The 22,981-nt window shown below is 44.8% G+C and overlaps 1 long non-coding RNA gene across 1 annotated transcript in view; it reads right to left on the reverse strand.

The window, feature by feature from the left end:
* LOC141271306 (uncharacterized) overlaps positions 1–14,973 on the reverse strand; it is a 73,835-nt gene extending 58,862 nt beyond the window's left edge. The window contains exons 1-2 of the long non-coding RNA XR_012321888.1: positions 14,882–14,973; positions 2,868–2,973 (exon numbers count right to left, since the gene is read on the reverse strand). This is a non-coding gene — a long non-coding RNA (uncharacterized lncRNA). The remainder of the gene's footprint in view (positions 1–2,867; positions 2,974–14,881) is intronic.
* Positions 14,974–22,981: the final 8,008 nt, after the last annotated feature.

Consider the following 22,981-nt stretch of genomic DNA (forward strand, 5'->3'; position numbering starts at 1 on the left):
GATTCTAGACTGGGCCCAAATGATTTATTGGTGTTCAATGTTAGGACAGGAAATGCATCTGCCACAAGGTGAACATCCCAGACGAGGGTGAACTTTATCCAAAAAGATGATTGGATCATTATGATAGTGACTTTTCTACACAAGATCACGGAGGTTTTTACTCCCCCGAAAGGTGATACCAGGTTTATTAGATAAGTATATGGTTAGAGTAGAATCCGCCAAGAGGATGGGCCACCATTTTTCTAAACGTTTCCTTTTCAAGGAGGAAGAAAATAAAAAGGTTATGGCTTTTGGAAGAAAGTGAGGAAAAAACAATCACAAAAATGAAAATTTGCTCAGTTCTTTGGGGATTAAACAGGAAACCCACTGGACTGAATACAGGCCAGAACTGGTGTAAGATGCTGGGATCAGATGAGTAATAAACACGTCTTGTTCATGGCGTACCTCTGAATTCATGGCGCAGGGGAATATAGATTTGTACAATCATCCTGCATATTGGACTTATGTGGTCGGGCATCAGATATTGTATTCTCTCTGTTATAGCTATTTAATCAGCACATTTCTAGGTTTAGGTTATGGTCTCACTTTTTTCCTTTATACTGGTGGCTCTGGAATATGACATATTCTTACATGATTAAATATATTTCTAATCTCTACCCAGGAACCAGCGATCTATCGCCCCCCATATAGAGATGGAGCCGCAGGACGATGACGAGACCTCCATGATCAGCATTTCTTCCCTGCTGGACCGCTTCATGGAAGAGGTCAGTGCCAGGCTCTTTCATCTATTAGATTGGCTGTGTACTGTACTGTACTGTAGATGTTTGATTTCATCCAGAAAAAACTGATTTTCATCTCAATTTTCATCCCTATGGCATATGAAAATTTACATGACCAAATACAATTTCCTATGTTAAAGAATTGTTTGTATCCGTAAAAATCTTACACTATCTGTATTGGATCCAATTTTTTTGCGCATTCATAGACTTATGAGTCTCACCTGGTATACAGAAGAAGCTAAGGCATGCTGAGATGTTTTTGCACGCAGATTCGATCCATGAAAAAAACCCTGATCCTATCAACTAATTGAATGACATTGGTCCTCATGCCATCCGTGTGATGTCAGTTTTTTATGGACAGCACTCAGACCGAAAATAAAGCTGTGTGAACTTGGCCTTATGTTCAGAGGCTCTGATGTTTTGTCAGAGCGCTCAGCTATTTTTGGAGTCAAAATGGCAGAGACTATATAGGTCTGAACAAACCCTTAACCTCAGTACAAAAAGCAGTAATTTTCCAGATCCCGCCAAGATTGATGAGGAATTTGGCACAGATATATGATAACGTATAATGTGCAGTGGGAGGGCAGATACATATAAAGGATGACCCGATTTGGCTTTAATAAAAATGTAACAGAAACCATGTGTTGATTTCTTTTAGATCTGTTGGTATTAAACAGATTAGTTGCTAATAATATTTTTTTTTCTCTTTCCAACAGGTGAGAGGCGATGGATTAAGGATGACTGAATATTACGTAAGTGATATGAGCAAATCATATTATTAAAGTGTATTCCAACTGTACGGCAGAGATATAAGTACGAGGGAAAATTTATCATAGCGAGTGATTTACACACCGGCGTTGATCCAATGCTGGAGTAAGATGTATGAAATTCATCTGTCAGCTGCCTATGCGTTAGAGCAGCGTTTCCCTGACTCCAGTCCTCAAGAACCAACAGATCATGTTTTCAGGATTTCCTTAGTATTGCCCAGGTGATGGAATTCTTCCCTGTCCAGATGATGCAATTATCACCTGGGCCATACTAAGGAAATTCTGAAAACATGACCTGTTGGTGGCTCTTGAGGACTGGGTTGGGGAACACTGTGTTAGGGCTCTTTCACACGTCCGTGTGTCTGGTACATGTGGTGACAGTTACCACACGTACTGGAGACACTAACATACGCAGACTCATTCAAATGAATGGGTGTGCACACATGTCAGTGTGTTTCCACGGACCGTGTGTCTGTGTGATCCACGCGCTAACATGTCCGTTTTTGGACAACAGCACGGATCACATGGACCCATTCCAGTCAATGGGTCCGTGTAAACACGTACCGCACTCGGATGCCATCCATGTGACACGTACTGGCGCTTGGGAATCAGTGGTACAATTAGCGCTATTCCCAAGCACCGGGTGCTGAACGCTGCCCTCATCATTGTTCCCTGCTGGCACTGTGATCAGCACGAGCAGGGTTTAATGATGAGAGTGGTAGTGTACGCTCCTGGTGTCTCCACCTGTAAAAATAAGAATAAAAGAAAAAATCCATATGCTCACCTGTCCTAAGTGTCCCCGGCTGTAATCCATGCGACCGATCAGCAGAGGAGCCGAGGAGAATAATATCATAGTGCAGATTTGAGAGCGCCCCTACATTTTCCCAATACAATTTCTAATTTTCCTCTTTTCCTCTATAAGGATCAGGATGATTATGAAGATGATGACGGGGTAAGAGCCTCATTGGCACCATAGTGTATATAAGTGCTCCCTTACCTATGGCCCTGAAGGCATCTCTAAATGATCACTCCTAGTGTGCAACAGTATGTGTAATTAATAAAATGACTGAAATTAAAGGGGTTGTTCAGTACAGGTGTAATTTTTGGCAGAATGCACAATCCAAACAGTATGTAATGCTCTGCTGACCTGATCACTCATATAGCAAATCTCATACTTTTGGTCATTTTACAACTGCTAGAACCGGCACGTGTAGCCAAATCTTAAAAGTGTATTAGGATAAAATACGTTATGAAAATTCCACCAAGGCTACACAGCCCCTTAACAGTATTAAAGAATAAATACAAGCAAACTAATTCTTACCTCTTGGATTGCAGCCAATCTACATGAAGCTGGATGATGGCATCAGGATCCCAGAGGATGATGTAAGTGGTGGTAGTGATGATCCAGTGTGTACCTTCATACTGAACTGAAGGGACATGATTTACATTAGCATCATGTACAGGAAAAGTCACAAAAAAAATTCAAGACAGAGAGAAAGCCCTTTTTTACTTTATGCTAAATTAATGAATCGCATGCTCCATTTAGATGAATTCGGCATCAGAAAAGGCAACCACATGACAAAAAGTGACTTAACAAAAATGCATATGATGAATAGGGGCCACCATATTTAGCTTTACTTTATTGTGTTTATAGGTACCGAAGATAGAGCATATTCCAGAAGAAAACATCACTACGACAGTGGAAGAACAACCTGTCTCAGAAGAACGCAGTACAAGTACAGAGGCGGAAACAACCTGCTGCGCCTGTCCCCGCATTCCTGCAAGAAGGATTATGAGAAGAGCAAGGGCCAGGATTGCCTCCTTCATAAACACTCTGTTCAGATAAGTATAAATAAGAAAGGATAAGAATAAGTATAGGTAAGAAAAGATAAGTGTAAAAAAAGGATAGGTATAAGTAAGAAAAGATAAGTAAATAAAATAAAAAAATATATATAATTATAGGTAAAAAAGATAAGTATAGCTAAAAAAGGTATATTTAAGAAAGTATAAGTATAGGTAAGTAAGGATAAGTGTAGGTAAATCTAGGTAAAAAATTCAATAAAAGTAAGAAAAAAAAAATAAGTATAGATAAGTAAGGATAGGAATAGATAAGAAAGAAGAAATATAGGTAAGTATAGGTTAGAAAGAATAACTATCGGTAAGAAAGGATAAGTATAGATAAATATGGGTAACCAAAGATAAGTACTGGTAACAAGAAAGTATAAGTATAGGTAAAAAAGGAAAAATATGGCTAAGTATAGGTAAGAAAAGAAACATAGGTAAATATAGGTAAGAAAATATAAGCATAGGTAAATATAGGTAAGAAATAAGCATGGGTATGTATAGGTAAGAAGGGATAAGTATGGGTACTTATACATATTTTATTTTCATTTACTATAAATATTACAAAACTATAATTGTTCAGGGGTTTCTAAGTCAGAGTATTTATAGTAGAAATAATCCATGATACATACATCACACTTTTCTCAGGTCTTGCTTATTTGCATTCAAGTAACAGAGCATTTATAGTTTTCAGTAGAGCCAGGACACTGATATCTATACCTCCATGTCACTGCCCTTTAATTTTGCCTTTAATATCCAATCTACAATGTCACTAGCCAGTGTCAGGTGCAATTTCCCTTGTAAAGGATTAGTACATGCCCCGTCTTACACAATTGCGTTACATGTACACATGCTCTAATATCTGCCTCAGACACACGTACACATTATGACTCATTTACACATATAAACATACATTGATACAGACATATGTATTTTCCATATTCTCGTGCATACATACATTATATATATTATATATATATATATATATATATATACACACACACACACACACACACACATATAAATAGTGTTTGGCATAAATGAGTATGCTCCTTTAAAAAGTTAAATTTAAATCAATGTCTCACTGCATACAAGAACAAATTCATAAATTTTGAGAAGACTGAATTTCATAGAACATTTCTTTAACCAATAACATGAAAATAAGGTTAATAATATAGCTTTCCTTATAAAATCTTCAGTTTTACTCAAATTAGTTGATACAAAAATGCATATAACCCATATCAAAAACTACTACAGCTAGTATTTTGTATGACCTCCATGATTTTTAAGAATCTCACCAACTCTTTTAGGCATGGAATGAACAAGATGGCGACATATTCCAACATCTAGCTTTTTCATTCTTCAACAATGACCTAGTTTAGAGCCTGGATGCTGGATGCTGAACTTGGCTCTTTAGAATTCCCCATAGGTGTTTGGTTGGGTTCAGATCAGGAGACATACTTGGCTACTGAATTCCATTCACCCTGTTCTTCTTCAGAAATGCAACAATGACCTTAGATTTGTGTTTTGGATCATTATCATGTTGGAAAAGTGCATGTCTACTAGGGCACGGGGTGATGGTAGCATCTTCTCTATCAATATAGAGCAGTAGATCCCCGACACCAGCAGCACTCATGTAACCCCACATAAAGACACTGCCACTACCATTTTTCACTGTAGGCACCATTCATTTAGAAAAATGCCTGCAGCCTACAATGAAAAAGGGTGGTGGAAATGTCTTTATGTGGAGTTACGTGAATGCTGCTGGTGTAGGGGAATTACAGTTTGTGGAGGGTATTATAAATTCACAGTTGTACTGCCACTATACACTATAGATGTACTATCTATATTGATAGCGAAGATACTACCATCACTCCTTGCCCTTGTAGATGTGCTCTTTTCCAACATGACAATGAACCAAAACATACATCTGTTGCATTTCTGAAAAAGAACAGGGTGATTCAAGGGCCAAGTATGTCTCCTGATCTAAAACCAATCAAACACCTAAGGGCTCTTTCACACATCCTGATATTTCCAGTACTGGAAAAAACAGTACTGGAGATATCCGTGTCCGTGTTACACACATGTGACTACTGTATGGTGTCCATGTGCAGCATCAGGAGCACACGTACCGGCGCTTGGGAATCAGCAGTACAGTTAGCGCTGTTTCCAAGTTCCGGGTGCTGAGTGCTGCCCTCATCAGTGTTCCCTGCTGGCACTGCGATCAGCATCGGAAGGGACAATGATGAGAGTAGTAGTGTCTGCTCCCACAGTGTCCAATTGTAAAAATAAAATAAAAAAAATCTTATACTCCCTTGTCCTAAGTGTCCCCCGCTGTAATCCAGCGACTGATAGGAAACTGCTCACTGGGTTCAGCGGAGGTCCGGGGCCTGCTCGCTGAAGTAGTCATTCTCCCCGTCTCCTCTGCATGACCGGTCACATAGACTACAGCGGGGGACACTTAGGACAGGTGAGTATAAGGATTTTTTATTTTTTTCTTATTTTTACAGTTGGACACTGCAGGAGCAGACACTACTACTCTCATCATTGTCCCTGCTGATGCTGATCATGGTGCCAGCAGGGAACAATGATGAGGGCAGCATTCAGCACCCGGCGCTTGGGAATCTCGCAAACTGTACTGTTGATTCCCAAGCTCAGGAACGTGTCACATGGATGACATCCATGTGCGGTACGTGTTTACACGGACCCATTGACTTGAATGGATCCGTGGGTTCCGCCGGCCAAAAACTGACATGTCTACGTGTGCGTCCCGCAGACACACTGACATGTGCACAGACCCATTCATTTGAATGGGCCTGCGTGTGTCAGTTTCTCCGGTACGTGTGGAAACTGTCACCACACGTACAGGAAACACTGACATGTGGAAGAGCCCTAAGGGGAATTCAAAAGAGACAAGTTGAGCATCACTCTCCTACCAGCATTCAGGCCAGGCATTAAAAGAGGTCATTTTTGAAGAACTGAATAAGATAGATGTTGCAAAATGTCGCCAACTTGGTGTTGATTTTAAAAATCAGAGAAGTTATACAAAATACTAGATGTAGAATATTTGATGTAGGATGTATTCATTTTTGCATCAACTAATTTAAATAAAACTGAGGATTTTGTAATGAAAGTTACATTATTAACCTTACTGTGATGTCTTAATAAAATGTTCTATGAAACTCAGTCTTGTCAAAACTGGAGAATGTTCTTGTATTCAGTGAGGCATTGATTAAATTCTTACTTTTCAAGGTGGGGTGTACTCATTTATGCTGAGCACTAATATATATTTATATATATATATATATATATATATATATATATATATATATATATATATATATATATATATATATATATATATATATATATATATATATATATATATATATATATATATATAGACACACTGATCAAAAGAACAAAGGGAACACTGAAATAACACATCCTAGATCTGAATGAATGAAATATTCTCATTGAATACTTTGTTCTGTACAAAGTTGAATGTGCTGACAACAAAATCACACAAAAATCATCAATGGAAATCAAACTTATTAACCAATGGAGGCCTGGATTTGGAGTCACCCCCAAAATTAAAGTGGAAAAACACACTACAGGATGATCCAACTTTGATGTAATGTCCTTAAAACAAGTCACAATGAGGCTCAGTATTGTGTGTGGCCTCCACGTTTCTGTATGACCTCCCTACAATGCCTGGGCATGCTCCTGATGAGGTTGGGGATGGTCTCCTGTGGGATCTCCTCCCAGACCTGGACTAAAGCATCCGCCAACTCCTGGACAGTCTGTGGTGCAACGTGACGTTGGTGGATGGAGCGAGACATGATGTCCCAGATGTGCTCAATCGGATTCAGGTCTGGGGATTCGGCGGGCCAGTCCATAGCTTCAATGCCTTCATTGTCCTGCATTAGGAGGAACCCAGGGCCAACCACACCAGCATATGGTCTCACAAGGGGTCCGAGGATCTCATCTCGGTACCTAATGGCAGTCAGGCTACCTCTGGCGAGCACATGGAGGGCTGTGCGGCCCTCCAAAGAAATGCCACTCCACACCATTACTGACACACTGCCAAACCGGTCATGCTGCAGGATGTTGCAGGCAGCAGATCGCTCTCCACGGTGTCTCCAGACTCTGTCACATGTGCTCAGTGTGTACCTGCTTTCATCTGTGAAGAGCACAGGGCGCCAGTGGTGACTTTGTCAATCCTGGTGCTCTGTGGCAAAAGCCAAGCGCCCTGCACGGTGTTGGGCTGTGAGCACAATCCCCATCTGTGGACGTCGGGCCCTCATACCAACCTCATGGAGTCGGTTTCTAACCGTTTTAAAGACATATGCACATTTGTGGCCTGCTGGAGGTCATTTTGCAGGGCTCTGGCAGTGCTCCTCCTGTTCCTCCTTGCACAAAGGCAGAGGTAGCGGTCCTGCTGCTGGCTTGTTGCTCTCCTATGGCCCCCTCCACGTCTCCTGGTGTACTGACCTGTCTCCTGGTAGCATAGTGTCCAGAGGCTGGAGGCGCTGACAGACACAGCAAACCTTCTTGCCACAGCTCGCGTTGATGTACCATCCTGGATGAGCTGCACTACCTGAGCAACTTCTGTGGGTTGTAGAGTCCGTCTCATGCTACCACAATTGTGAAAGCACAACCACCATTCAAAAGTGACCAAAACATCAGCCAGAAACCATTGGTACTGAGATGTGGTCAGTGGCCCCCACCTGCAGAACCACTCCTTTATTGAGGGTTTCTTGATAATTGCCAATAATTTCCATCTATTGTCTATTCCATTTGCACGACAGCATGTGAAATTGATTGTCATTCAGTGTTGCTTCCTAAGTGGACAGTTTGATTTCACAGAAGTTTGATTTACTTGGAGTTATATTCTGTTGTTTAAGTGTTCCCTTTATTTTTTTGAGCAGTGTATATTTATTATATATATAGATTACCTGTTTGTTAGGCAATCCCTGCATGTGTCGCAGCTGTCTAACACCCGCGACACATGCAACCGCGGCGACTCTAACACTTGAACATAGTTGTCGAGCATGCAGAAAATACTCGGACAGCACCCGAGCGTGCTCGGTAAAAGGGTTTACCAAGCACGCTCGCCCATCATTAATAGTCATGTATGTACACTGCTCAAAAAAATAAAGGGAACACAAACAACAGAATATAACTCCAAGTAAATCAAACTTCTGTGAAATCAAACTGTCCACTTAGGAAGCAACACTGATTGACAATCAATTTCACATGCTGTTGTGCAAATGGAATAGACAATAGATGGAAATTATTGGCAATTATCAAGACTTCCTCAATTAAAGAGTGGTTCTGCAGTTGGGGACCACAGACCATAACTCAGTACCATTGCTTTCTAGCTGATGTGTTGGTCACTTTTGCATGTTGGCTGTGATTTCACACACGTGGTAACATGAAACGGACTCTACAACCCACAGAAGTTGCTCAGGTAGTGCAGCTCATCCAGGATGGCACATCAATGCGAGCTGTGGCAAGAAGGTTTGCTGTGTCTGTCAGCGTAGTGTCCAGAGGCTGGAGGCGCTACCAGGAGACAGGCCAGTACACCAGGAGACGTGGAGGGGGCAATAGGAGGGCAACAACACAGCAGCAGGACCGCTACCTCCGCCTTTGTAGAAGGAGGAACAGGAGGAGCACTGCCAGAGCCCTGCAAAATGACCTCAAGCAGGCCACAAAAGTGCATGTGTCTGTACAAACGGTTAGAAACCGACTCCATGAGGGTGGTATGAAGACCCAAAGTCCACAGATGGGGGTTGTGCTCACAGCCCAACACCATGCAGGACACATTGCATTTGCCACAGAACACCAGGATTGGCAAAGTCGCCACTGGTGCCCTGTGCTCTTAACAGATGAAAGCAGGTTCACACTGAGGACATGAGACAGACGTGACAGTCTGGAGACGCCGTGGAGAGCGATCTGCTGCCTGCAACATCCTTTAGCATGACCGGATTGGCAGTGGGTCAGTAATGGTGAGGGGTGGCATTTCTTTGGAGGGCCGCACAGCCCTCCATGTGCTCGCCAGAGTAAGCCTGACTGCCATTAGGTACCGAGATGAGATCCTCAGACCCCTTGTGAGACCATATGCTGGTGTGGTTGGCCCTGGGTTCCTCCTAATGCAGGACAATGCCAGACCTCATGTGGCTGGAGTGTGTCAGCAGTTCCTGCGAGATGAAGGCATTGAAGCTATGGACTGGCCCGCCCGTTCCCCAGACCTGAATCAGATTGAGCACATCTAGGACATCATGTCTCGCTCCATCCACCAACGTCACGTTGCACCACAGACTGTCCAGGAGTTGGCGGATGCTTTAGTCCAGGTCTGGGAGGAGATCCCACAGGAGACCATCCGCAACCTCATCAGGAGCATGCCCAGGCGTTGTAGGGAGGTCATACAGAAACGTGGAGGCCACACACAATACTGAGCCTCATTGTGACTTGTTTTAAGGACATTACATCAAAGTTGGATCAGCCTGTAGTGTGTTTTTTCCATTTTAATTTTGGGGGTGACTCCAAATCCAGGCCTCCATTGGTTAATAAATTTGATTTCCATTGATGATTTTTGTGTGATTTTGTTGTCAGCACATTCAACTTTGTACAGAACAAAGTATTCAATGGGAATATTTCATTCATTCAGATCTAGGAAGTGTTATTTCAGTGTTCCTTTTATTTTTTTGAGCAGTGTATTTACACGGATATGAAATGTACATATGTGCGCTTGTATCACTCTATGTTAATGTGAGTAAATGAGTCATAATGTGTGTATATGTAAACTACATAGTCCACATGTATGTATTATGTGGGTGTGATTAAATGTATATGTTTGTATGAATTTAAGTATGTTTTTCAATGTGATATATGTGAATGAATGTACTGTATGTCTGCGAGTGTCTCCATGCGTATCTGCAAATGTATGCATATATGTGTATGTGTCACAGCGTGCATGTGTGTGAATGTAGGTGTAATTGTGTGTCACATTGTATAAATGTATTCATATATGTGTATGTGTCACAGCGTGCATGTGTGTGAATGTAGGTGTAATTGTGTGTCACATTGTATAAATGTATTCATATATGTGTATGTGTCACAGCGTGCATGTGTGTGAATGTAGGTGTAACTGTGTGTCACATTGTATAAATGTATTCATATATGTGTATGTGTCACAGCGTGCATGTGTGTGTGAATATATGTGTAACTGTGTGTCACATTGTATACATGTATGTGTCACAGCGTGCATATGTGTGTGAATATATGTGTAACTGTGTGTCACATTGTGTACATGTATGCATATATGTGTATGTGTCACAACGTGCATGTGTGTGAATGTATGTGTAACTGTGTGTCACATTGTATAAATGTATGCATATATGTGTGTCACAGCGTGCATGTGTGTGAATGTAGGTGTAACTGTGTGTCACATTGTATACATGTATGCATTTATGTGTGTAACTATATGTGCATTCAGCATATGTTTATGATCATTATCTTACAGTGTATGGATGTGAGTGTATATATGTGTGAATATGAGTTAGTTTGTGCTTGTTGTGTACACAATTATCAGAAAATGACATTTCCTAAGAACGCCCATACCCGATAATCGACCAGTGAAAGTTCGCCCTTAGTTAAACATAAGCTTTAGTCTAGATATAAAGATAAGATAGAAATATATGTATTAGATATGTATAAAAAGGTGTGACAGGGTCCATCCAGAGCTGACACTGCAGTGAACCAGGGATTAGCCGATCGCCAGTACTTGGGGTCAGGAAGGAATTTTTCCCCACACATGGGGTTGCTTTGCCTTCCTCTGGTTCACATCCTTTTTATGCAGTAAATCCTATAATGGCACTGGATGATTAAATTATACTAAATTTGATAATGGATAAGAATAAAAATTAGTAAACTCTACTCATTGTGTCTGTGTCTTCTTTATATGCTGTTCTTTCTGCTCTCTCTTCTAAAGTCCCCGCATATCACAGATCTTATAGAGGACGGTCATATTCCATAGTGACTGTACTTACCCCGCAGTAGCTCTAAACCGTGCACCATTCCTGTAGCCCCCAGCCCTTCACATATGGAGAGGTGGACATGGTGCAAGGGGATGTAATGGGAATATAATATATTAGTGCAGCAAGAGATGTATTAGGTGGATATAGATGGAAAAAGGAGGTGTCGTTGGCCTTACAGAACAGGGAGATATAGTGCCAGGATAAAGCTGGTGGGAACGGGATGCCACAATGTAAAGTTATAATTGTAGTAAGCTGAACTGGCACCACGACCACAAACCTGAAATCAAATGAGTGGCATGCGCCCAGGATATGGGACCAGAAAAAAAAACATCAAAAGCAAGAAAAAATGCAATGAAATAATTTTCAACACAAACTTTTCAGGTTAAAAATCTTTCGCCTCATAGAAAACCCCCTTAAACATTAAATAATCTAGTAAAAGGGTATTTCCACCATAGTTATTGCCTATCCACAGGATATCACTGTCTGACAGATGCACTCCAATTTCCAATGAATAGAGAGATGGCCGTACATATTCGTGGTCCTCTTTGTTGATTTCCATGGGAGTTCCAGAAATAAATGTAAAATCAGGATAGGGAACAGCCATTCTGAAGAAAGGTGTGGAGAAGAAAGGTGTGGAGAAGAAAGGTGTGGAGAAGAAAGGTGTGGAGAAGAAAGGTGTGGAGAAGAAAGGTGTGGAGAAGAAAGGTGTGGAGAAGAAAGGTGTGGAGAAGAAAGGTGTGGAGAAGAAAGGTGTGGAGAAGAAAGGTGTGGAGAAGAAAGGTGTGGAGAAGAAAGGTGTGGAGAAGAAAGGTGTGGAGAAGAAAGGTGTGGAGAAGAAAGGTGTGGAGAAGAAAGGTGTGGAGAAGAAAGGTGTGGAGTACAAATGTAAAAACAGTATTTGTCAGACATTTATGGAATATTCTATGGACACAAATATCTAAAATGGGAAAACACCTAAAAAGTGGATCTTTTAGCAGCTTTCACATTACGCTCCGCAAAATGTATTAATTACACAGGTCTACAAAAATATATAATTTTTTTAGGTGCCTATATTTTTTGAATGGATTTAGGGTATTTTGGGGGTGCTGAATTAAAAAAAAAAAGCCAATACTTTTGTTGAATTGGTTCTAGTTTTTGAGACAATTCATTCATGATAATAATGCATTTCCCCAATGCAACTTTTGTGACAACAAATGCAATAGCTTTTGATCTGTTGACTCTTTAACAGTGTCTTAGGTAATGAAATATCTCATATAATTATATTGTATTTCAATTTGTAGGCTTACAATGCTATAAAAGTGACTTTTTGAAGCCAGAATTCTATTGTAATTAATATGGTATCTCAGAAACTAGAGCCAATCCGGCAAAAACAAAGTCATATTTCTAATCGGGACCATAAACTTAATATAATACCATTCAGACATCGTTGGCACAAAAATCACTATATAACAGTGTTACATCTCTTAAAACTGGTGAGACTGGTGTACTTACCATGAAAATCAATATCAAAATGTCTGTCTAAATGTCAAATTTAAAAGAGCCTTTTATGAGTCCAGTTACACCTAGACTCAAAAATATTTTCAGATTAGACAGGAAAACTTTCACATCGGATCATACAGCCTTTCTTACAAAGATGCTTACCTGATAGTTGTGTGATGGTGAAGCAGGATCACAGGGCCCTCCATTCCCTTCCTCCTTCAGGAACCTGATGGCGGAAGCAGAATAGGTGAGCTGCTGCGGGCAGGTGTTTGGTAGGGGCTGGTGTCTGGCTGGGGGCCAGTGAGTGGCATGTGCAGCTTTCCAGTGTGTGTGGCCATCTTCCTGAAGCTATGACCTACAGGAAAATAGCCACTTGAGCCAGCGTAGACTGGTAGCTAGGGCGGCCATTTTCCTGTAGATCAGAGCTTCTGGAAGATGGCCACGCATACAGTAAAGCCTCGCACGCCGCTCGGCCACGCCGCTCACCGGCCCCCAGCCATCTCACCTCTTCTGCTGCAGCCGCCAGGTTCCTGAGGGAGGGAACGGAGGGACGGAGGGCCCTGTGATCCTGCTCCACCACCACTGCAACTCCCCGCTGCTGGAGCACCGGCTTCCTGAAGGACCCTGCCTCCTGTGACCCCCGCTCCACCGCCCCCCAGGTAAAATACCATACCTATTCAGACTAAGACGGACCCCATTTTATAAAAAAAATATATTTTTCCTATATTCCACCCCAAAATTTTGGGTGCGTGTTATAGACTGAAAAATAAAGTTACCTATTTTACTTAATGGGTGCAGAAATTACGTAGAAAATCTGCAACATCAACAAATCACCAAAAGCTCATAGTGGGAACACAGCCTAGCAGCTCTAGAAAAAAATATTTCAAGTATTAAAGCAAAATAAGAAAGGGCTGAAGATATATTTTATCTTTTAGATGTAGAGTTTTGCCTATAAAAAAAAACTCCCAGCTGTGGCAAAAAAAGAATTAAGTGTCTTAAAATGGATGAGGAGTAACCATTTAGGGTATGTTCACACAACGCAGTTTTTTCAGCACCAAAAATCAGAGTGGTGGCAGGAAAACCGCTTGATACAATAAGCACGTTTTTATTTGCATTTTAATGTGTCTTATAATGGATGAGGAGTAACCATTTAGGCTATGTGCCCACGTTGCGGAAATGAAGCAGAAAATTTCTGCTTCATTTCCGCATGTCCTCTCCCGGAAAAACGCATGCGGAATTCCGCACGCGTTTATTGCATGCTTATCGCGCGTTTACCACATGCGGAATTGACTTGCGTTTTTAATGCATTGCACAAGGCAATTCCGCTTGCGAAAACGCAAAATTAATGAACATGCTGCGGATTTTTGAACGCAGCATAAACGCTTGAAAAACGCTACGTGGGCACGCAGCCTTAGGGTATGTTCACACAACGCAGTTTTTTCAGCACCAAAAATCAGAGTGGTGGCAGGAAAACCGCTTCATACAATAAGCACGTTTTTATTTGCATTTTAATGGATGTGAAGTGCTGAGGAAACACTGGAGGTGCGGACATGCTGCGTCTGGCAAAAAAAGAGCAGCCGAGCCGAGAATGAGGTGAAGAAAAATGCAGCGTGTGAACAAGGATTCAGAACTCTCTGATTATACGGGTGCTGTAAAACACTGCATATTCTATAGACCAAATACACTGCTAAAAACAGTGCAAAAGCAGATGAGCATAACCTTACAGTCACAATTTTCTACTGCCGTACATCCTATTATCAGAATGGTTAATGGAATAATGACAGAGCAGTGATAAGGATCATATAACAATATAATACATCAGTAGAGCTGCTCCTCTTACAGACAGAGCTGCCATCCTCCTGTCACACATGGGGCAGCAGTAATGAATGTAGTGCAGTCCTCAGTACTATGGTAAGTGGAGGTTATAAGCGAGGAGCCACTGCACTACACAGGCTGCGGACACAGCACTTACCGGCACAATGCACACCCACAACTCCTACTCTACTACACTGACTGAGCAGGAACAGCTGCTGCACCAGGTGCCACTCCCCGCCCACCAATCAGAGGCCGGCACTCCCGGGGCGGACCTAATAGGGAACACCAACATTGCGGCCTGCACTGCTGCTCCTGTGGATGGAGCCGGGACCTCGATTTCATGCAGTGTCCGCCCTGTGCTAACCTTCCATGGCGATGACTTATGTCTACTACATTCTGCCGGTTCTAGTTACTCTCTTCTCTGTGAACATATGATTTATTACTGTTAGCTACAACCCTCTCTATAGTGACCCTATAGATACTGTACCTTATATATGTCGTGTTTTTTTATGACATATATATATTTTATACACACACACTGCTATTACACTGCTAATTAAGTATTATCTACATAATATATATATATATATACATATATATATATATATATATATATATATATATATATATATATATATATATATATACACTGCTCAAAAAAATAAAGGGAACACTCAAATAACACATCCTAGATCTGAATGAATGAAATATTCCCATTGAATACTTTGTTCTGTACAAAGTTTAATGTGCTGACAACAAAATCACACAAAAATCATCAATGGAAATCAAACTTATTAACCAATGGAGGCCTGGATTTGGAGTCACCCCCAAAATTAAAGTGGAAAAACACACTACAGGCTGATCCAACTTTGATGTAAAACAAGTCACAATGAGGCTCAGTATTGTGTATGACCTCCCTACAACGCCTGGGCATGCTCCTGATGAGGTTGCGGATAGTCTCCTGTGGGATCTCCTCCCAGACCTGGACTAAAGCATCCGCCAACTCCTGGACAGTCTGTGGTGCAACGTGACATTGGTGGATGGAGCGAGATATGATGTCCCAGATGTGCTCAATCGGATTCAGGTCTGGGGAATGGGTGGGCCAGTCCATAGCTTCAATGCCTTCATATTGCAGGAACTGCTGCCACACTCCAGCTACATGAGGTCTGGCATTGTCCTGTATTAGGAAGAACCCAGGGCCAACCGCACCAGCATGTGGTCTCACAAGGGGTCTGAGGATCTCATCTCGGTACCTAATGGCAGTCAGGCTACCTCTGGCGAGCACATGGAGGGCTGTGCTGCCCTCCAAAGAAATGCCACCCCACACCATTACTGACCCACTGCCAAACCGGTCATGCTGAAGGATGTTGCATGCAGCATATCGCTCTCCACGGCGTCTCCAGACTCTGTCACGTCTGTCACATGTGCTCAGTGTGAACCTGCTTTCATCTGTGAAGAGCACAGGGCGACAGTGGCAACTTTGCCAATCCTGTTTGTGGGAAATGCAAAGCGTCCTGCACGATGTTGGGCTGTGATCACAGCCCCCATCTGTGGACGTTGGGCCCTCAAACCACCCTCATGGAGTTGGTTTCTAACCGTTTGTGCAGACACATGCACATTTGTGGCCTGCTGGAGGTCATTTTACAGGGCTCTGGCAGTGCTCCTTTTGTTCCTCCTTGCACAAAGGCGGAGGTAGCGGTCCTGCTGCTGGGTTGTTGCCCTCCTACGGCCCCCTCCACATCTCCTGGTGTACTAGCCTGTCTCGTGCTACTGCCTCCAGCCTCTGAACACTAAGCTGACAGACACAGGAAACTTTCTTGCCACAACTCGCATTGATGTGCCATCCTGGATGAGCTGCACTACCTGAGCAACTTCTGTGGGTTGTAGAGTCTGTCTCATGCTACCACGAGTGTGAAAGCACAACCAACATTCAAAAGTGACAAAAACATCAGCCAGAAAGTATTGGCACTGAGATGTGGTCTGTGGTCCCCACCTGCAGAACCACTCCTTTATTGAGGGTGTCTTGATAATTGCCAATAATTTCCATCTATTGTCTATTCCATTTGCACAACATCAAGTGAAATTGATTGTCAATCAGTGTTGCTTCCTAAGTAGTTTTGAGCATTCCGATACTGAAATATCGGGTATCGACCGATATTCGCGGTATCGGAGTTCCGATACTGAGTTCCGATACTTTTAGAATATCGAATACTGGAATCGGAAGTTCTCATAATGCCTGCACTCTGCAGTGTCTCTGAAGCATGACAAGCTGGGTGGCAGCGCTCAGCTTACTGTACTCATCATTTCGTGTTAAAGGATTTATTTAAAAAAAATAATAGTGTTTTCATGCACCTCTCTTTAAAAAAGCCGGCCGGCAATTCATCAGCGGCATACACCGGTACCCGACAATTTACAACTGAAAGAATAGAGCATCACACATAGATTAGATAGATAGAAACATGTCAGTCACATATATAAGAAGTACAGTGACAGTGTTGCTCACTGTACTTGTCATTTAGTGTAAAGGATTTATTAAAAAAAAATAATAGTGTTTTCATGCACCATCTCTTTAAAAAAGCCGGCCGGCAATTCAGCAGCGGTACCCGACAATTTACAACAGAAAGAATAAAGCATCACACATAGATTAGATGGATAGAAACATGTCAGACACATATATAATAAGTACAGTGACAGTGTTGCTTACTGTATTTGTCATTTAGTGTTAAAATAAAGGATTTATTTAAAAAAAAAATTGGCGTGGGGTGCCCCGTAATTTTAGGCTCTAGCGGAGGTTAAGCAGACAGCTGGGGCAGATGTTTGAAGCCTGGGAAGGGGGTAATACCCACGGAGCTTCCCAGGCTACTAATATCAGCCCCCAGCTGAATACCTAGCCTTTACTAGCTATTAAAATGGGGGACCCCCCCAAAAATGACGTGGGGTCCCCCCTATTTTAATAGCTAGCAAAGGCTAGGCAGACAGCTGGGGGCTGATATTAATAGCCCAGGAAGGGTACCATGAATATTGGCCCCCTCCCAGGCTAGAAACACCAGCCTTCAGCCGCCCCAGAAATGGCGCATCCATGGGATAAAAGTAAAATAAAATAATAAAGCAACATCATCCTTACCTTTCTATGGTTCCCACGACAGCTTCAGCTCTGCTACATTGACATGACAGGCTGGATCGCAACAGAACGCTGCCATCCAGCTTGCCATGCCGCAGAGACTGAGAAGCGCATGCATGCTGGCGCTCCTCAGTGTCTCGCTGTGACGGCATCCAGATGAGCCGAGTTCATGTCCAATGAACTCGGCTCACCTCATGCACGTCACTCACAGCGTGGGAAAATTCTCCTGCACTCAGCGCTTCAGCGGGAGAATTCAGGTCCAGCAGCAGAATCCAACCGGCAGGGGATTCCATGTCCTCTGGCCAGAGAAGCCCAGAGGCACGGTCACAAGCAAGGGACCAGCACCGCCATCGTGAAGCGGAGGCTAACAGAAGGCCCCAAGTCACAGGCCGTACGGGTGAGCACCACACGGTATACTCAGGGACGTGGGCTACTTCTACCCGCACACAGCAAGGTAGCCAGGAAAGAGTACAGATAGACGGGGAGGCCTACAACTCCACCTGGCCAGGGGAGATCCTGCTAGCTCTCAGACTGACCAGGCCTCTACTACTAGCCAGTACTCCCGGGAGGGTCTGCTTTATAACATCAGTAAAGACCCTGAACTGCACTGCACGGACTCTGAGTTATTTCAGCTCACCTCATGCATGTGACGCGCCCCCTGGGCCTGTGTTGTGCAGGGAATACCCGGAGCCGGATCGCTGGGGGTTGTAATCTCTGTGGCGCTGACCCGGTCCGTGCCCAGGGTGGTCAATTCAGTGGCAGTCTTATTAGTGAGATAATAGTCCAACTACGCCACCCGTGGATTGCGGTCAGTGGGGACCGCCGCTGCAAGGCAGACCGCTGAGGCCGGTGTAGTGTGTGCAGCTAAGAACGGGATGACTCCCCACGGGAGGAGTATAGCCTCAGGGCAGTTAGTGTGGATGATGGGAGTGATGGTGCACGAGCGCAGCAGGAATAACTCAGAGTCCGTGCAGTGCAGTTCAGGGTCTTTACTGATGTTATAAAGCAGACCCTCCCGGGAGTACTGGCTAGCAGTAGAGGCCTGGTCAGTCTGAGAGCTAGCAGGATCTCCCCTGGCCAGGTGGAGTTGTAGGCCTCCCCGTCTATCTGTACTCTTTCCTGGCTACCTTGCTGTGTGCGGGTAGAAGTAGCCCACGTCCCTGAGTATACCGTGTGGTGCTCACCCGTACGGCCTGTGACTTGGGGCCTTCTGTTAGCCTCCGCTTCACGATGGCGGTGCTGGTCCCTTGCTTGTGACCGTGCCTCCGGGCTTCTCTGGCCAGAGGACATGGAATCCCCTGCCGGTTGGATTCTGCTGCTGGACCTGAATGTCCCCACAGCCTCGGACTCCGTGTCCGGTCTTAATGTCTTCAGCCAGGGCGAGCTATCTAGCTTCCAGCCCCTGGCACTCGCTCCTGCTCCTACAGAGCTCCCTGCTGACACTTTCCCTGTGTCTGGAACTGTCTCCAGGCTCTAACTCTACTAATCCCGCCCCAAACCCAGTTTATAAGGGCAGATTCCTCCCCTCCCAGGTCTGGGTGGGCGGTGTTGCATGCTTAGGGCTCCTGACCAGAGAAACCTCCCACTTGCTCTCAGACATAATATTTCTATTAATGTGGTAACCAGACCCCTGGGGTGCCACATTCCCCCCTAGTAAAATGTAGTACTCTGGGACTAAACATATTTTTAAGGAAACATAAATGCAGGGTATAACAATAATAAGACAACATGAAAAAGTACATTTTGTGGTCACGGCGTGTCCGTAACCGGGTGTCCATATCACCCAAGGTGAAGTTTTAAGCGAGGTAGGGGACCTGTCCAAAGAAAACCCCTTGCGTTGGCCTTGTGCGTGGCTGCAAGGCTGAAGCTAGCTACTTTGGGCCGGAAGGAGGCCACGCCAGACAGTTTTTCTCTTCCGCAGCCGTCTTCGCAAGAGGCACAATGTGCAACTATCTACAAAATTGTTCCGGTTATCCAGCATCCATAACCTGTTAGTCCATAGAAATCTGCAGGGTAACTGAGAAACATAATTAATAACAGGCAACAACAAAAACCGTAAACATTTTCAAGAAACAGGTAAATTTACAGTGCATTACTTTATATTCTACAGCGAGTGGGCATCTGACCTCTAGTGACTCTAGTGGACCTCCGGAGCTCACTAACTGGTCCTGCACTACAGGGTGTAGGAGGTGTTATGGGTAAGCTAGGCAACTGTCTGCGTACTCTTTGGCTCACTAGGGGCACGGCAGGCTCACTACTAGCAGAGGGTTGATCCTCCTGCTCTGCTGGTGTGGACTCTTCTGCCTCCTGGGCCGGCTGCTCTTCCAGCTCTACCTGGTCTTCTGTAGGCACTTGAGGGGCTGGCTGGAGAAAGGTGAGGACGGGCACCACGATAGTGTTGTTTACTTGTATCCAGGACCAGGGAAAGTCTCCGAGTACGGTGCTGATCATTTCCTCCTTTTCCTCTACGGGTTGAGGGTCTTCCTGATCTTCATCCGTGCTTTGCAACTTTTCGGGGCACTTTTTCAGGTGGTCTCTGGAGACTGTGGCGGTGGTCTCTCCTCCATCCTTGCTGATGACGTACACCTTTGGATTATTGTGGCTTGAGGGCAGTACGGTGTACGGGTCCTTTTCCCACTGGTCGTCCAACTTATGGAGCCGCCTTTTTCTTTTCAAGACCTGCTCTCCAGGTACCAGGGGAACAGCGGGAGCATGTTGGTTATAAGTCCTCTCCTGCCTTTCTCTTGATTGACAGAGACTTCGCTCGACGCTCTCCTGTACTTTCCGGTACTGCTGCTGCCGCTCTGTATCCCAGTCTGCCTCTGGCGAGGTGTCCTCGGGTGTCAGGACTCCCATATCAAGGTCAACAGGCAGCTTACCAGGTCTTGCTCGCATTAGGTAAGCCGGGGTACAGTTGGTGGAACCTACCGGGATGTGGTTATACAGGTCCACCAGATCGGACAGTTTCTCAGGCCACAGACTGCGTTCTTCCAGGGGCAATGTTTTTAGCAGATCTATCACCACCTGGTTCATTTTCTCGTAGAGTCCATTGGTTTGGGGGTGATAGGGCGTTGTTCTTATCTTCTTGCAGCCATACAGGTTGAAGAACTCCTGGAAGACCTCCGCTTCGAAGGCTGGTCCTTGGTCCGTCAGCACTTGGTCCGGGTACCCGTGTGGGCGGCAGAAGTGCAGCTGGAAGGCTCTGGCTGCTGTCTGAGCCGTCAAGTCTTTGACAGGGACCACCACCAGGAACCAGGAGTAGTGATCCACGATGGTTAGGGCGTAGACATACCCTCTTCTGCTTGAAGCCAGTTTAACATGGTCCAGAGCGACCAGTTCTAGCGGCTGCCTAGTGATGATGGGCTGCAGGGGAGTCCTCTGGCTGGCACGGTCCCTCCTTCTTAGATTGCACGGGCCACAGTCTCTACACCATCTCTCAATGGCTCCTCTCATGCCTATCCAGTAGAACCGTTCACGCAGCAGGAACTCCAGCTTCTTCCATCCGAAGTGCCCTGCCCAATTGTGGTAGGCCTCCAGCACCATAGCTGCGTCCCGTCTCGGTACCACAACCTGCCAGATCAGTCCATGTGTCCGGGAATTGACCATTCTGCGGCACAACTTCTCCTTGTAGAGAAACAGTCTGCTTTTTTCCGTCCACAGTAGCTTGGTCTCTTCCGGAGCGTCTGGGTCCAGGCGGGCGTCAGCCTGGGTCAGCATCTCCTTCACCAGACGGACTGCGGGGTCACTGTCTTGCGTCTCCGCCCAGTTGTAGTGGGGTAAGGGGTTGAACATAGGGGATCGCTGGCCCCTCACACGGTGGGAATACTGGGTAATCCTATGACGGTGGAACGCAGGGAGTTCGACCTCTTTCAGTTCTTCTGGATCTCCCCCTCCGTCCGGTAGGTTTGGCATCCTGGACAGGGCGTCCGCGTTGGTATTGGAGGGTCCTGCCTGGTATTTGATCGTGAACTCATAATTGGACAGGCGGGCCATCCATCTCTGCTCCAGGGCACCCAGTCTTGCAGTGTCCAGGTGTGTCAACGGGTTGTTGTCCGTGTACACGGTGAACCTGGAAGAGGCAAGGTAATGCTTAAAACGTTCGGTTACCGCCCACACCACTGCCAGGAACTCTAGCTTGAACGAGCTGTAATTCTCAGGGTTTCTTTCCGTGGGTCGCAGTTTTCGGTTGGCGTAAGCAATTACCCGTTCTCTCCCCTGCTGGATCTGGGACAGTACGGCTCCTAGCCCGATGTTGCTTGCGTCCGTGTGGAGGATAAAGGGCTGGCTGTAATCAGGGTACGCCAGGATTTCATCCCCTGTGAGGGCCATCTTCAGCTGGCGGAATGACTCCTCTTCCAGCTTTTCCCATCTGAAGGGTGGCTTCTGGTTTTTGGCCTTCCTGGACTGGCCTATCAGGAGGTCCTGCATAGGAGCTGCCTTCTTGGTAAAACCGGGAATGAATCTTCGGCAGTAGCCTACCAACCCGAGGAACTGCCGCACTTCCTTTATGCTGGATGGTCTTGGCCAGTCCTTAATCACGGTGATCTTGTCAGGGTTGGGGGCTACTCCATCAGCACTCACCACGTGTCCCAGGTACTGTACCTTTGGCTTCAGTAGACGACACTTTGAGGGTTTTACCTTTAGGCGATAGTTTGCCAGGGCTTCAAACACTTCTGCCAGGTGTTCCAGATGGTCCTCATAGGTCTTGGAATAGACGATGACATCATCCAGGTATAATAGGACCGTCTCGAAGTTCCGGTGTCCCAGACAGCATTCCATCAACCGTTGGAAGGTTCCTGGTGCGTTGCAGAGCCTGAACGGCATTCACTGAGTCCCATCGGGGTGGTGAATGCGGTCTTCTCCCGGTCCGCCTCTGCTACAGGAACCTGCCAGTACCCGCTAGTGAGATCCAAAGTAGAGAAGAAGTTAGCAGATTTTAATGCAGCTAAGGACTCTTCTATCCTTGGTAACGGGTACGCATCTTTGTGTGTGATACGGTTGACCTTCCTGTAGTCTACACACATTCTCATGGTGTTGTCTTTCTTTTTCACTAGGACTAGTGGAGCTGCCCAGAGGCTACAGCTGTCCCTAATTACCCCAGCCTCCTTCATGTCTTTTAGCATCCCCTTGGCGTGT

This window comes from Phyllobates terribilis, unplaced genomic scaffold (genome assembly GCF_046119375.1).
Source record: "Phyllobates terribilis strain yellow unplaced genomic scaffold, ASM4611937v1 Scaffold_5__5_contigs__length_657084704, whole genome shotgun sequence".
NCBI classification, from domain to species: Eukaryota; Metazoa; Chordata; class Amphibia; order Anura; family Dendrobatidae; genus Phyllobates; species Phyllobates terribilis.